At 58.7% G+C, this 12039-nt stretch overlaps 1 protein-coding gene across 2 annotated transcripts in view; it reads right to left on the bottom strand.

Annotated features, from left to right (window-relative positions):
- FAM167A (family with sequence similarity 167 member A) overlaps nucleotides 1–9874 on the bottom strand; it is a 29691-nt gene extending 19817 nt beyond the window's left edge. Inside the window, exon 1 of one of the 2 annotated variants that reach the window (XM_008248925.4) lies at nucleotides 9474–9874. The gene's annotated coding sequence lies outside the window, so the exon portion shown is untranslated. Of the gene's footprint in view, nucleotides 1–5638; nucleotides 8128–9473 lie in introns of those variants that run through there. The other variant, XM_070069651.1, reaches the window with a different exon arrangement.
- Between the last annotated feature and the right edge of the window lie 2165 nt (nucleotides 9875–12039).

The following is a 12039-nucleotide window of genomic DNA, read 5'->3' as shown; positions in this document are numbered from 1 at the left end:
TGAACCCTGGGCTGTCTCAGGAGTGTGGTGGCCCCATCAAAAAGGGCTAACCCTTAGCAGATGCAGAGTGAGTGCACACAGCACAGAGCAGCCGCCACTGTGGGCTGCCTCCCAGGGGCCGCCCTGCTCTCCGCTTACCTCCCAGGTTCACAAAACTCACTCCAGCCCCAGGTCACCTCGTGTCTGTGTCTGCAGGCTGGAAGCAGCAGCACTGATGCTACCAGAACCCCCATTTTACAGGGGAGCAAACCGAGGCCCCAGATCCCGTGAGCAGCAGTGCTGCAGCTGGGCTCCTCCCCCAGGAAAAGGGAGCCTTATTTAGTACGGGCCAGCACTGGGAGAAAACCACAGTAATGGCGCCTTGCAGTTCACTGCCACTTTCACACACCTCCTCCCCTCGCCTGCCCATCCTGACTTCATACAGCAGGATCCGGCGCCCTGGAACACGGCGCTGCTGTGGGAGAGCTGGGGCCATCTCCATTCCGTCCCCATCTCCCACAGCTGCCCCCGCCCCGACTTCTGCACTCCCAGCCCTCGGCCTGGGCCTGAAGACATGACACCGTCCCTGAACGTGTCACTGGGATCCATCCAGTGTCACCTCTGTCCTGACGCCAAGCCACCCCCCGAAAATGCAACTCGGGTCCACCCTGCTTCCTGACCATGATCCTACTAAATAATGGGTTTGCAGAGACTGATCAGGCACTTAATGTGAAGGTACTTCAAAACGCTCATTAAAATGGAATTAAAAGCTAGGTTTATCTTGGTGCCAAAAATAAGAAATCCATGCTCATCTGTGCCAGGCACTGTAAGAAAACAGGATCTCCTTTACTTTGCATGATGCCCCTGTGAAGCACAAACCGTGATCAACCCATTGTACAGATGAAGAAACTAAGGCACAGAGACAAGAAGGAACTGGCCCAAGGTCTCAGTTTGTACCTGGCAGAACAAAGCCTGGAGGCAGCTGCACGGCTCCTCGTGGGGTGGAGGGGAAGACCGGGACCAGGGAAGCTGAGTCTGCATCCCTCTCTCCTCTCTATCTGAACAGTCAAAGGCATCCTCTGGGAACCATGTGGGGCCTTGGAGACAGCCAGCACTGCCCCGTGACTCTGGCCACCCGTCACTGAGAACCACCTGAGCCGTGTTTGTGGGCCACACTCATGCTGCAAGCAAGACCAGGCCACTGTTCCCATCCCATTGTGTGGCTGGGCAAACTGAGGCAGGGAGTCCGGGTGATGGCTTAAGGCCCCAGTGCTCCACGGCCTGAGCCTCTTGTCCACACTCCGTATGGCTACTGCATCTGCCTTCTTCCAGAACATATCATTGGAACGGGGCTGGTGACCTCAGGCCTCAGTCCTACCCATGTGGGGAACACTCTGTCTCAGGCCTCACCCGGTCCTCTGGGATGGAGAATGGCCACACCTTGTCTTGGGCCCCTGCAGAATCTGTATTTGCTCAGAAAGCAGTCTTGGGGGCTATGGGATGTCTTCCCCTGACACTGTCTGTGCTGTCCAGGCCTGGACAGTGGGCAGAGGTTCACACGAATGTGCATAGGAGTCTATGTTCTTGGGTCAAGTGCACTGCGTGTATCACCAAGTCTAAGCCCTTCAGCTGATCGGGCTGCTACCTAGCTCAGGACGATGTCCCCTAACTCCTCACTGGCACTTGAGGGAGTGGAGAGGGCAGGAGAGGGAGTGAGGCACCCATGCTGCCTCCCTGTTGTCCTGGTGCCAGCCAGGCCCTGTGGGGGTTTCCAGGTTGCAGAGGGCCTGGGCACCAAGTGGGAAGTGGGACCCCATCCCCAGGCCAAGGGCAGGGAGAGTCTGACCCTGCGGGGCTGTCACAGCCTCTGCCACGCAGTCAGGGAAGGGATGAAATGAAAGCGTGGGAAAGGGCCTGGCAGACTCGGTGGGTTTTACCTACGGAAAACCATCCTGGCTGGCCCACCCACAGCTCCCACCTGCACGCTCTCCTTTCATTTTCTGGGAGGCGAATCCCTTTTCTCCAGGTGGGAGAGAGGGCCATGGCTGGGCCTCGGGTTCCCGGTTGGCCCGGGGGCTCCCCGGGTTTCTCTGCCTGGGCTGCATCCCAAACCCACTGCTCATCTCACATGGAGCACCCCCAGGCTGTACCAAACTCAGTGGTGCAGGCTGGGATCCAACCGCCTGCCCTTGTCGGACGTGCGGCATCTGACCAGCTCAGAGGAGGGGGCTGCAGCCCTGCACCCCGCAGCGCAGCTGACAGCAGCCTGAGCTGCCCAGAGCGCCTTCCCCCTCCTCAGAGGTTGCCATGGTGACTGAAGCAGGAGGGACCCCGCTAGTCTGGCCTATGCCAGTCATCTGTTCCCTTCCCAGGCCTGTGATTATTCCCAGTCTTGGGCAAAACCTGAGATGGGGGAATGGCATCCTGCAGAGGCAGACCCCTGGCCCCAGCATGTGTGCATGCATGTGTGGGCATGGCACGGGTGGTGTCTTGCTCTCGCGTGTCCTCTAGCAGGGTAGGGCTGGTGGTCAGGCACAGGGGTGACATCAGGTTGAGTCAGGACATGATTCCTTGGGGTCTTCCTCAACTGCACGCAGGGTCTATGTGGCAGCAGGTGCAGTCCCGTCTGGGATGCACACTGCCTGCCCAGGGCAACCCTCAACTTCCCTCTCCCTGAAGGGCCTCCCTCTGTTGCCCAATCTCTCCTCCCATAGCAAGCCCTCATGCATCCATTTCTCTGCAGGAGGCGTGGCTGTGCGCCCTGCTCTCACACACCTGCTGCCCTCTCTTGCATCTGCTCGCAGACACCGGCTCTGCCTCCTCCTACCCACTCTGTGCTGCCACCTTGCTCTTGGAGTAACTCGCCCTCTAGAACAGGAGCTCCAGGAGGGCAGGGCTCTCAGAGCAGTGCCTGGCCCATAGTAGGTGCTCAACCAACGTACCCAATGCATGAATGAGAATGCAAGTGAATGAAAGAATAAATGAACAAAAGAATGAGGCCTTCCCAGTCAGTCTGCTTTGTGCCTTTGTCTGTGCCATCCACAGTCTGGGAACCCCTGCCACCCCCAGCTAGCCACGTCCTGCTCTGCTCTATGCCCAGAGGAGGGTTCACTTTCTCTCTGAAGCCTTCTAGGGTACCAGTCCTGCAGGCCACTCTTTCTCTGAGTCCTCCCAGCACTTGCGTCCTCATGCTCCCTGCACACCTGCCTGGATGACCTTGAACTGTGGGAGGGTCCCATCCTGCCCAGGCACCCAGCTCCTCACAGGGACGGGCACTGCTGATCTTTTGAGCCATGAGACACAACCTGGACTCTCACTGCGCTGAGATTGCTTTAGTGGTCCGACTCTCTCTGGTTCTTGCCACACTTCTCATAGGCACTGGCTGTTAGAACCAGTTCAGCTTCAATGCATATTTGCTCCATAAATAAATAAAAGAAATACAAGAGTGACCAGCTTTCTATCTGAATACAGAAAGATTAAAATTCTTAGAAGCAAGGGGAACGGGAAAGAAAGCCATTCCCTAGTGCTACTGGGCAGCAGGTGCCACGCCAATGTCGTTTGGCCCTTGAAATGATACCCCAAGGGTATCACCTCTACCACTGCTCAAGGCCAGGAGCAGCTCAGTGAAGGCACTTTCATTACAGCCTGGGACTCCCCAGAACCCATGCCCCAGACCAAGTTCCCCAGTGGCCTCTTACGTAGAAAAGTAACAGGAACAAGTGCTTTCTACTGTTTCCATGTGGGTCCAGCGTTCTGAGACACCCTGGGGACAAGCAACAGTTCGATACTCCCAAGGCAATGCCTTGCTCCTCTGGGACACGGGCAGGAGAGGAGGGTGGGATGCAGGTGCCTGCCACGTGTTGCTCCAAGAGCGAGGGCCTGTCTCCCGGGCTGGGGTCATCGCCTGCAGGCAGGACCTCACTCACAGGGAGGAGACCCAGCCCAGCCACACTTCTGCCGCAACACCCTGGACAAGCCATGGAGTCTCCAGGACCCCAGCAGGATGGAACTCATTTCACTTGTCCATTGTGATTCTGGCTCCTGGGCCAGTGCCAGGGGGTAGCCTTGACAGCGGGACCCACAACTGGTGGCCTGCAGGACAGGAGGATGGGTAGGGCCCCATACAAGACCCTGGGGAAGGCCAGGGAGCCCCAGGGGGCTACCTCCCTCAGTTGCCACTTTCCTGCTTGAGCAGCACCCCAGGTGCCTGCCTCTGGGGTTCCAGCAGCACTGCTGGGAGATGGGAGTGAGAGCCATTTTGAACGCACCCAGCCTAGGCGTCAGCCCAGGGGCCCCATCCCACCCTGCGTGACCGTCGCAGCTCACTTCTGCTCCAAGAGCTTCTGCTGTTCCCTCTGTGGGCGTGTCGTTGGGGAGTGAGGATCCCTACTTCCTCCCAGCCTCACATGCACCAGGTCTCGGATCACAGCAGCCGGTGAGGTTACCACGGCATCCCAGCCTGAGCCACGCTTCCCGCGCAGGGAGCAGAGGGACCCAATAATTCTCCACGTTCCCCAGGGGCGAGGGGCAGTTCCAGTGAAGCTTATGGTTGGCAGGGCCCCGGGCTAATCACTGGTTATACCTCAACTCAGAGGGCAAAGCTTCCAGAACAACAAGTGCAATCACAAACATTTGTAAATCACGCTGCAAGTTACAAGTTACAAATCTCCCCCTCCACAGCTTGGGCCCAAGGGGCCTTCCTCCAGAGGGATACTGCAGAAAACCTGCAAACCTGAGAGTCACACCACTTGCCCAGGGTCACAAGGCTCTGGGCACCAGGCTGGCTGGGCATGGACCCAAGTCTTCAGACTCCAACTCAAGCCTTGCTTTATTGTCTAGAAAATGGGGAAAGGTTGCTGCTTCTTGCTGGGGAAAAAAAAAAAATGTTTGTTCAGACCTTTGCAAATTCAAAACCCAACGTCCACGCTGAATAACTGATGGCCCTGGCTGCCTGCGTGGAAATCTTTCATTGTGCCCAGTGAAAGAAGTTGCCAAGAAAACCGCCAAGAAAGAGTTGTGCTTCCCCGTTGGCCACGGAGAGGCTGTGGCTCCCGGGAGATGTAGATCTAATTTATGACTGTCCGAAAGGACAGCAGATAGCACCAGGCTGCTGCAGGGGGACGGGGCTGCCAGGACCCTGGCGCCTCCATCGCATCTCTCCCAAGGCTGCGGGGCCCTGGGTTAGGGCTGCTCTGACAGGCAGGGAGAGGTTCCTGGGCACCTGAGCACCCGCTTATGGGGCCCGTGGGAAATGTGCTGGACAGGGCCCGGCTGCCCAGGACGGGGTGCTAAGGCAGCCTGTGGTCACCCCGGCCAAGAGCCGCACATGACTGTGACTGCAGGACTCTTCTGGCCAAAGGCCACGTTAGCAGTGGGGATGAGGGAGCAGATGGCAGACGTAACGTACCGCGATTTGCAGAGAGGGAAGCAGAGGGCAGCTGGGACCAGCATTCCGGCTCCATGAAAAAGAAAGGGTGCAGGTCAGGCACCGCGTCACAGCTAAGGCCTCTGACACTCTGCCCCGTGGGCTGTGGCCCGCCAGGGGCTCTCCTACCTGTCCTTGTCTCAGCCCCTACAGGAAGCAGACTTAGGACGCGGCAGAGCCACAGGCTAATTGGCTTCAACTTCAAACAAGCAGAGTCAACAAACTCCAACTCACGTAGGAACTTGCGCTGACGATCTGCTTCCTGTTTCACTCCACAGGTGCCAGAGCCCGGCGGTTCTGCAAGGACTTCCCGAGAGGTTTCACAGCACCCCAGATCGATCAGAAGGGCTGTCCCTGGGGGGTTGGAGGGTCCTCAGAGTTTTCCTGGTGTCCCAGCAGAGCCCGCCCTAGGGATGTGACCCGGTTCCAGCCTGGCCTAGGCAGGAGCAGTGCTGGGCCCACACTGTGGCTTGGAGGGCACGTTTGGCCTGAGGCAGGACGACAAGTGGGGTTGTGACCTTGCCCCCTTCCTTGTGTGTTCATAACCCATGGAGGCAAGGAGTCAGGAGCAGGAGAACGAGATGGAGCAGGTCACAGAGGCAGAGCTGGGTGCTGGGGCCCCACCACCGACTGGTTCTGCAACCTCAGTCACTCCACGCCCCTAGGCCTCAGGTTCTTCATCTATAAAATGGGATCATAATGCAAATGACCTTACAGTCTTGGAAGACTGAATGAGATCAAGTATATGTGAGCTATTGGTTACACCTCTACTAGGGCTGTGACCCCCTGCCTGCGACTCCGCAGAGCCGGCCCTCTCCTTGGCCTCTCGCTCAGAGACAGCTGGGCAGTGTCTGTGTGCTCCAGGACGTGGTGCAGAGCGCCCCCTCGCCTCCAGCTCTGTAACCTGGGCTGCACAAAGTGCAGTCACTCCTCAGCCACGCTTGAGGGCGGGGCCTTGGCTGGATGTTAGTGACCCTAAACGCCTTCACAGACCTGGGTTTCCTTAGGCTAGCTGCAACCCAGCTGCATTCACTCCGGGTGCATTTAAATTGGGGCACCCTCCTCCTCCTCACCCCCCACCCTCATACACCCAGAGTTGCCGCTGCAGAGGCAGCTCCAGCAGGAACACTCAGCTATTTTCACCTGAGGTCAGCACCAGGCATTTAATAATTAGCAAAGTAAAGGCTAGAAATGCACCCGCACTGGCAAGGGCACAGGTATTCAAGCTATGTGGGTTGCCCACATGAATTCTGAGACACTTGACTTTGGAAAGAGCAGGTGGAAGAATCTGGGGAGATCCCCAGGGAGGTGTGTGCAGGGCCCCGGAGAGCCAGAATGCCACAGGACAGGCTGTCTGGATGGAGTCGGACTTGTTTACAAATATTTGGTTAAAAATGTCTACACGTGTGGCAGAATTTGGTCTGAGGCTTGCTTTCATGCAAATCTGATAAGACTTGCCAGCTTTTCAGTGCGGCTGTCAGGCAAACAATACAACACAACTGCACCTGAGAGACATCTGTCTGCTGAATGCGCCCAGGTCGGGTCTCACCTAGCCCGGTGTCCACGCACAGAGTGTGTAAATGCTCATAGGACCGGGCAAGCAGTGTCACCTGTGACTTCATGGCTGACAGTGGGGACTGGGTCCCTAAGTGACCACCTACCAAGCATCCTCATCTGGAAGCTTCCTGGGGTCATCACCCCTGAGGGTTCCCTCCCCCTGATGTTCCTGTTCCCAGCTCCACTGATTTCTTGGAATGAGGAAGTGCAAGTCCAACCTTCAAGAAGCCCTGACGCTGTGGCCACCACAGAGGCCAGCGCCTGGCTCATTACACGCCTGCCCTTCAACATGGACAACAGGCTCTGACCTGGCCCACCCCTCCAGGTCCCAAGGGACAAGCCTATGAGGGAGGGTCACCAGGTCCCACAAGTGGACCAGGATAGCCCTGAAAGGAATTTCCAGCCACACTGGAGAAACCATCCTGAAGTAATGGGGTGCATAGCACCCTGCTAATGAACCTGGGAAAGCAGCAGCAGAGAACCCGAGTGCTTGGGCCGCTGCCACCCACATGGGAAACCAGGTGGGGTTCCACAGTGCATTTGCATATTAAGAACCAGCCCAGTTGATCCCAAGGGATTTCCATTTGGTGGCAGGTGAGGACTCCCTGACCCTGGGCTGTAAATCGAGGCGCAAACAGCTCAAAATATCACTGATCTTCCACCCATCCAAGCAACCCAACATCCCACAGAGCCGTTGTGGAGGATGGCACAGCTCCCAGAGGCCTCTGGGAATTCCAGACACTCCTGTCGGGCCACGGCGGTTTTCTGCCAGCAAGTTTTACCTAGAGGCACAGCCAGCAGTGTGTGTGTGCGGAGCCTAACAAGTAGGTTCTTGCTCACCGGCCTGGGGTGCTGTGGCTCTCTCACAGCAAACAGGCACTGCCTTAATGCATTTCAGTCCCTCCTGGAGGGAGGCCAAGCCGGTGGACATGGAAGCAGGCGCGGGCAATTTAGAGGAAACCATGCAGGTAATTGGGAGGACAGGAGCAAGTGCACAGGAGGAGGGGGTCTCTGGGTCTGCAAGGAGAAGGGGGTGTGGCTCCTCTGTCTGCTGGAAGAGAAGGCTTGAGCCTGGCTAGGCCCCACGGCAAAGCTGTTGAGGCTCCTGGTGCGAGGAATGGCGTCTCTGGGTGCACAGGGCCCTGGGGATGGCCGGGCAGCTACGAGGAGCCCACCCCCTGGCTCGCTGCCACCTGGGGACTGCTGTCTTCCCCCTCCCTGGACCTCACTCCGCTTGCGTTCCCTGGAGCAGCCTTCCCCTGTTCTACTCCTGAGAGCACTGTCTTAGGAGTCTCAGGAGTCGAGCACTTGACCCTGAATCTGCTCTTTCGCCAGCAGTGTGAGTACCACCAAGTTACTTAGCCCCTGGGAATCCCATTGGCAACAGGCAGATAATTCAGTCCCCGCCTCGCAGGGCGGTGTGAGGACAGAGCACCCTGTAGATGCCAAGGCGCTCAGCAGGGCACGGTGGGGACAGGGGAGCTGTCATCTGTGTCCACTGTAAGGACGGCAGGCGCCGCTCGGCCAAGCCCCCCCCCGCCCCCCAAACGCGCTGGCAGAAGCCCCTTGTCCTACAGACAGGGCTGTCAGGGCACTGGCGCCACGGCCGCCTCCGCTTTCCCAGTTCCTGGCCAACATGCTCCACTCTCCCTCCTGTGTGGCAAAGGGAAGCTGTTCTGCAATTTCACCGCCGTGGGCACTCTGGTCCCTGCGCCCGAGGACCTGGCCTCATCGTCTGGGACTCTCCAGGAACCGCCCAGACTTTGGGGAAACTTGACTGAGGAGAAACTGCCTGTGGGGACGGGATAGCGACCATAGCTCACCCACCTTCCAGGTCTTCTCCTAGCCGCCGCGCCCAGAGCTGCCTCCAAGTACCATGGGGAATAAAAACCAGCTGCGAGCAGGGGTTCCCACACATCCACCACCATCCTACACCGCTGCGTGATTCGGTGCCCCTCGCCCTGGTTCAAGGGTTGTTCTCAGTTTCAGGATGGATCCTCTCACTCCCAGAGGCCCCTCTGGCTGTAAGCACCCTGAGACCACCCCGGCTTCATGCCTACAGCACCCTTGGGCCCATGTGCCCCGGGTCACTTCTCCCGAGTTCAGCGGCCGCCTCCCTGGGGCCGGCAAGTAGACAGGGCAGACGGGGTGGGCTGCGGTCACGCGTGGTCTGGGGGTAGGTAGATTTTCAGGGATTCAGAGTTGGGAGTCCCTCTCTCTCAGACCACAGACCCTCCCTCCACCCCCCGCCCGCGCGCCAAGTCTCCACCCGGAATCCTGGCCCTGGGAGAGGCCGGCGAGGAGACGGAAGATGGAGCCCGGCCGTGGCTGCCCCGCGATTTGGGCAGGGGGCGAGGCGGGACCCCAGCCCCGCCGCGGGCAGCGTCCCCTTGGGGACGGCGACAGGATCGGGCGGCTCCCGCCGCCGCCAGCCCCGCGGGGAGCCGCCCAGCCCGCGCCATCCCCGCCCCGGCCCCCGCGAGGTCTCCGCGCCTGACCGGTGCGCACCCACCTCCTGGTGCGGCCGCCGTCCCCGCCGCGCCCGGCTCCCGCGCGCCTCTCAATTCTCCGCACTATTCTTTTGCTAGGGGACCTTTTTTCCGCGTTGCGTCAGGGCGGTTGCCTGGCGACGGCAGAGCTATTCCGCCGCCGGCCTTTCAGCGGCGACGTCGCCGGCCTCCCATTCAAGCCTCGGCCCGCGCGGGCCTCTCCCGGGACGGCCGCCGGGGTCCGAGCGCTCAGCGCCGGGTCCTAAAGCCCCCCGACTTCGCCTGCGCCGCCGCCGGGGGCCCAACCCGCGATGGGAGGCGGGCCGGGTGCATCCGCCAAATCCCAGACGAAACCAAACCCAAACATCCCATTTTCCTCATTAAACCCGAAGCTCAGGCAGTTTCCCCGCAAGTCTGGCACGTGGCTTTGCCCTTGTCAGCAATTTGCCTGCGTGGCGGGGCCGGGAACCCCACGCCTGGAGCCTGCCCTCCACCACCGGGGCTTGCTGGCCCGTGGCCCTGCCCAGGCGCCTGCCGGCTGCCGCCCTCGCAGCCCCACAGACGGGAAAGCAGCTGCCGGGCGCGTCAAGGAGAAGCCGGGCGCGGGGCTGGCCGTCGCCCCGGGAGGGCTCGCCTCTCGCGCTGCGCCCGCGGCCACAGGAGACCCAGACCCTACTGCGTCCGAAACTCGCACAGCAGCCAGGGCTGCCCGTGCCGGCCGGTCTCGGGAACCGAGTCCGGCTGCAGACAGGGGCGCTGGCCCACGCACACGCTCCGCCACCTCCCTGCCCGAGGGCTCTGTATGGGAAGCCGGCTTCCGTCACCAGCCAAGCACCTGTGATAGGCGGCTGGGGTTGGAAGGCTCTTTCAGTTATTCCACCTGCTGTTCTCAGCCACACGGGGGGCGAAGGCCGGGCCTTACCCGCGCACACACATCTAGAACCCGAGTGCTGGCCTTGCTTCTGTGGGGCCTTAGCCCCTCCCATTTAGAAGTCCTGTAGGGGACTTTGTGTAAGGAGACTCCCTGCCCAAGCAGCAGCCCCTGCAAGCGCACAAGTTAATCATTGTAAGCCAGCAGGTGCATTTTAACGGGGGTCGCCTGGAGACTCAGCATTGACCTGGATCTCGTGATTCTGGCTCCTAAACATGGCTCTAATGCTTTCCACTTCTTCCCGTCTCCCTACCACCACCCCAGCCAGAGGAGGCAACAGCCTGTGGACATCCACGCTGGGTGCCCTCCAAACCAATCATCATCCCTCCACGCCCAGAGCAGTCTATAACATGGAGCTCCCATTCCGGCTTCTCCCTGCTGAAAGGTTCTCAGAGTTCTACGATGATCAAACTTAGCCTGGCCTCGGTCTGCCTCTGGGACCTTGCCTCACACACATGCTCTGCTTCTCAGGTACTCTGCCAATCTCTGTACACAGGCTGCCCCCAGCTCCTGCCTCCTCAGGGAGCCCCAGGGTACCAGGTGCCCGTGGCCTTACCAACTCCTCTTCAAGGCCCAGTTGTAGTCCTGTCCTCCTCTGGGAAGCCAGGCTCTGGGAGGGCAGGAGGCTGGACACAGCCTTGGGGACTCCACATCCTCCCTAGTGCTGGCTGCCCCTGACCACAGTGCTGGGCTCGGCATGTGCATTCCTAGCCCTGACACCTGGCCTCTTGGTGGAGCTGTCCAGCCCACCATCCCCCACGTGCACCCAACTTGTTTCCTGGCTTCTGTTTCTGAAAGTGTAGATGCTTTCATATGGGGTAACTTGGTCCACTTTGTGCAGAACAGAATCCCTGAGACCAGGTAACTTAGAAAGCACAGAGAGTCAATCCTAGAGGCTGGCAAGTCCACGGTTGAGGAGCTTGCATTTGGTGAGGGCTTTTGCACGGCATCAGCCCATGGCAGAAAGCGGAAAGGCAAGAGAGCACACATGTGTGAAGAGGGACAGGGGGCTGAGCTGATATTTGAATCAGGAACCCACACCTGCGTTGACTGATACGCTTCTGAGAGGGCCACACCCTCACCTCAGAAGCTCCCACTTCACACTGGAGATGGAGTTTCCAAGACACAGACCTTGTGGGACACAACCCTTGGCATAGGGGAATTGTCATCTGTCTCCAATGGACAAGTAGCTTTCCAGGCCAGGGACAGTGTCCTCACATTGCAATTCCCATTCTGCCTGGCATGTACCTGGGGGCAGGAGGGCAATCAGTGATGGGGACCAGAAAGATAGAAGGCGAGAGGGAAGAGGAAAAGGTGAGAAGGAGCAAAGTCTTTGGTGGAACAGTGCAGCTCCAATGTCAAGTCATGGAGCAGTTAAATAGATGAGATATATGAGTTGTAGTTACATCTCCAGCATAAAGCAGTGTGCACTCACGCAAATTTCAAAACCATTTGAGGATATAAGAAAACACTAATGATTTAGTGGTAAGTAAATAAGATGGGTACCCAAATCCTGGATACGTAATGAAACCTTTCTTTCAAACATTTATTTAATTTCATTCAAATATCTATCGTATTTATGGGTAGATCCAAAATGGGAAGGAAGTCTGCAAATATTGTTGTGATTATTTCTGGTATCAGGATAATGGAGGATGTCA

This window comes from Oryctolagus cuniculus, chromosome 2 (assembly GCF_964237555.1).
Source record: "Oryctolagus cuniculus chromosome 2, mOryCun1.1, whole genome shotgun sequence".
NCBI classification, from domain to species: Eukaryota; Metazoa; Chordata; class Mammalia; order Lagomorpha; family Leporidae; genus Oryctolagus; species Oryctolagus cuniculus.
Note: the sequence above shows the minus strand (reverse complement) of the source record. Positions and strands in the feature narration are given on the sequence as shown.